Source organism: Macrosteles quadrilineatus, unplaced genomic scaffold, assembly GCF_028750875.1.
Source record: "Macrosteles quadrilineatus isolate MER2022 unplaced genomic scaffold, UCM_ALF_1.0 Scaffold_201__1_contigs__length_191814, whole genome shotgun sequence".
Classification (NCBI taxonomy): Eukaryota; Metazoa; Arthropoda; class Insecta; order Hemiptera; family Cicadellidae; genus Macrosteles; species Macrosteles quadrilineatus.
The window spans coordinates 41,786-46,454 of record NW_026542794.1 but is presented as its reverse complement, the minus strand read 5'-3'; positions in this window follow the sequence as shown (position 1 = coordinate 46,454).

The window sequence follows — 4,669 nt, the reverse complement described above, 5'->3', positions numbered from 1 at the left end:
ATAAAAAATTATTTTTCATGAAATGAAGCTTTAAACTTGGGCAAGTTCTATTACAGTCAAATGGTACTTTTTTCCAGAATTTTAAGTAAAAATGTTTATAGTTAGATAATTCAATAAATTGAAATAACTTATATTAGTAAATAATTGAAAATATAATTTGTTAAACCTTTGTAAAATAAAAAAGAAATATTAAATAGATTTTGAGTTATTGTTAAATTTCCAATCCATGTTTGCTTGTCCCGTGCAACACACAAAAGGTGAGATTTTTGTTTGAAATCCCAAACTAATTTATATTATTTATAACAACTTCAAAGCAATAAAGATAAAATATAAAATGAAGGCAACAATGTAGTTTACTATTTTTTATGTACTTTATTTTTTGTTTTATAATACATTTAAAAAGTGTCCCGTGCAACACGTGTTGCACGGGACAATTAAACTAAAGTGGTGTTTATGAATAGATACCACTTATTTTCTTTTTAATTTTTAATAGAGACAATAGTTGCATATTTATTAACACAGGACTATAAGATTTCTTAACAAAATTAAATTGCAGAATTGTAAAATTTTTTTGAGAAAAAGTCCTTGTTGTAAGACAACTTAGAAAAAATGTCTAGAAAAAATTGTGCTTTCTCAAAAATGTCTATGGGTTGTGGAAATTCATAAAATATGCGCTCTCCCTTGAATTTTAATTGTGGGGTGTCAAAAAGCGTGGGGTCCCAGTTTATCGACATCCCAAAAGATCGACACTGAAATAGTCCCATATTGTCGACAACTCAAAATGTCGACAGTGTCGGTAATATGGGATGTCTGTAAAGTGGGATGTCGGTTATTTGGGATGTCTACAAAGTGGGACGGTTGTGTAAATTTTCCCACTTTATCGACACGCAAAATGTCGACAAGCAAAACAGATCGACAAAGAGCGGGAGATTCAAATTGAAGGTGAACAGCTCTTGCTGAACAGCTCGGTTGAGTCCAGATGCATATATAATAAGAGTCGTTCTTTTTTAAACTCCGAACGACATATCTATTCACAGCACCTGCAGCTGCAGTCTCCTTCAAATTTGTCAATGCTATCTCAACTATCTTGTGTATATCAATTGTGTTCTGCCGTTTGAAGGCTTTACAATAATTCGACATTTTTCACACTTGTATTATGATTTATTGTACTACTGTTTCTTTCGTGCAAGAAAGTAGGTAGTTAAAACTTGCTACCTAGGCCAAACTATGCTTGAGGATAATTATGGTATCCATCCAAAGTTTTTTAAATCAGAAATTAATTTGAAATATATAATGATACTAGCTGTTGTACCCGTGCTTTGCAACGGGAAGAGAACACAAAATAGAAACATTTTGATCTTTACATCTGTTGATAAAATAGTTACACATAAGCCTTTTAAAAACAAAATTTAACCTTTTAGCGAATTTCCCATATAGGGAATAAGCTATTACCGTAGGTCTCATGGTAAGACCTAGACCCGGGACCGATTTACTTTTTCGTTTTGAGGTCACCAGAGGCCAAAAACACCATCCGTTCAAATTCGTATATATATATGTATATTTTAATTTAGGTGTTCACGTAATAGGGCTGCTGATATATTAAATATTTAAGTAAATAAGTACAACTGAGCACCCTGAATAATATATTTTATAAAATATAATATTCAGGGTGCTCAGTTGTACTTATTTACTTAAATATTTAATCTAATATATAAAATTCTCGTGTCACAGTGTTTGTCTGCAAACTCCTCCGGAACGACTTCACCGATCGTTATGAAATTTGGTGTGTAAATTCTGTAGGTATGCGAATCGGACGTAAACTATTTCCCGTTTCGAAATTCTTAAAAGGGCTCCGCCCCAGTGGCTCTGGAGTTTCCCATGTTAACCTTATGAGAAATGGAATTAATGAATCTTAACAGCTGTTTCAATTAAACAAGTTGGTTCTGTTCTATGATGTTCAATAGCATTAAAGTTACAAGGATTACCAACAGGGTGCAGCACTATTATTTCTTTTACATTTATGACAACAGCTAATTTGCAACCAAAAGGTGAGTGAGTGTAGCGAACGAGCTCCAACCCAAAGGTGAGTGAGCGTAGCGAACGAACTTCAACCAGGACGTGATTGAGCGATGCGAACGAGAGAGGCGAGTGAGCGTAGCGAACGAGCTAACCTGAAGGCAAGTGAGCGCAGCGAACGAGCTCCAACCTAAAGGTGAGTGAGCGTAGCGACAGAGCTCCAACCCAAAGGTGAGTGTGCGTAGCGAACGAACTTCAACCAGGACGTGATTGAGCGATGCGAACGAGATCATCTTGAAAATTAAACGTAACGGTACTTTCTTTCCATCGGTCTGTCTTAGGGGAAACCTATAACTTAGGCGATACGAAGTTCGCCGGGTCAGCTAGTATATATATATATATAGATTTATATATATATAGATATATATATATAGATTTATATATATATAGATTTATATATATATATAGATTTATATATATATATAGATTTATATATATATATAGATTTATATATATATATAGATTTATATATATATACGTCCGTGAACGCGATAACTTGAGTAATTATTGTCCGATTTTGATGAAATTTGGTTCAAAGGTGTAAGGCAGGATAAACTTGAATGAGTTCGCGAACCAGCATGATCGGACCATGGGAACGGGGTTTTCCGGGGGGCTTTATGGGGTAAAAAATGGTTTTTCTCATTCTTGACCCTCAAAACACAAAATTTCCCAATTTCTCTCTAGACCTTTTTAAAGAGCTTAAAAAAACAAATAATTTAGTATATCAAAGTGTTTTTGTACGGTTATTAGTAACGGAGAAAATTCAAAAAGTTATAAACTTAAAATTCCAATGTTATTCTTATGGAGAATATTGTAAAATGTTGTAGTTTGCTTGTTTATGGATATATTTTGATAAAACTTGGCAAATTATTTATTTTACACTAAGCTATTAATATTTTACTAAAAAAACCCCACAGTAGTTTCCTTGTAGCAGCAAACCTAGGTACTCGTTTAACCTAACGTTATTTAAATAGATTTAATTAAAAATCAATTCAGACAAATGGAAATTCGCTTAGTCGGCAGGTTTGCTGCGGTGGGGGTATTTTTGTTAAATCGGCTAGTTTCATTCAGTAACTATTAACTATTTAGCGTAAGATTTTAAGCATTGATTATACATTTTAAGCATTAATTATCAAATACTTTTCAATTAGTTAAATAAATCAAAAATAATTATTTTAATCCACACTGCATTTTACTAACATTTAATTGGTTATTATTTTATTCAATCACTTATTTTCATCAAAAGATCGAACAAACAAATTAGGCCATAGACTAATATTCCTTCAATAAGATTCTATTTACAACGAAATTTGTTTTTGTTGATTTTTACATTATCTTTAATCATACAGAAAAGTATAATATATAAAATAGCATTAATTTTTAACAAGCTTTTCATTGGTGATATTTATTTTCAATTTAAATCAATACTTATCTTTTTATCTTAAGATTATCATTTTTGATAACATTTCATGTTTAAGTTTAAAATTATTTAAAATGAAATATGGACTTGTAATACATCAAATATCATTAAAATTTTCTGAGAAATTCAATACTTTTAATAGATTTTGAATAACTCAAATAGGAAAAATATTATTTACAAAAAAACAATAATTTAAATGAAATATTTAGAAAATTTGAAGAATTTTTACTTGTTTTTAAAAACATTTTGTTTTGTAGTAAATTTTATGGAAAATATAGACATATTCGTGAAAATTTCATCAAAATTGTATACTTTTTCTAGAAAAATATAAAAATGTTAAAAATTGGCCTAAAAGAGGCAAAAATTTAACATATTAGTATTGAAAAACTGCAAATTTCATTAAATTATTTAAGTCTTCCTTTTTTGGTCTAGGATTGGTACATTACTATCTACTTATATTTATATATGTGTCCGTTAGCGCGATAACTCGAGCAAAAATCATCCGATTTTGACGAAATGTGGTACAAACGTGTAAACCTACGTTTATTCAAACGAGTTCGCAAACCAGCATGATCGGACTATGGGAACAGGGGTTTATGGGGGTTTTATGGGGTAAAAATTAGGTTTTCCCATTTTTGACCCTAAAAACTTAAAATTTAGCATTTGCTTTCCAAACCATTTTGTAGAGCTTAAAACAACAAATAATTTAGTATATTGAAGCGTTATTATGCGCCTAATGGTTACGGAGAATATTCCAAAAAAACTGTAAATTTAAAATTCCCATGTTATTTTTATAGAGAATAAGTAAACTGTTGTAGTTTGCTTGTTTATGAACATATTTTGATCAAATTTGGAAAATGCATTCATTTCATACTAAACTATTACCATTTTACAAAAAAACACCTTTTTACCCTCCCTGTTACAGCAACCTAAGTACTCATTAAAATAATGTTATTTAATTAGGGAATAAATGTGATATATATTTTAAGGAGACATTTTAGTGTAAATCCAATCAGGCAAATAGAAATTCGCTTAGTCTGCAGGTTTGCTGCGGCGGGGGTATTTTTAATTCAAATAATTTGCGTTTGGACTCAGATAAAACTAATTTTTATTTGTTGCCAAGCAGGAAAAACTAAACTTCAAAATCTGCCGAAAATTGTAGTTAATAACAAC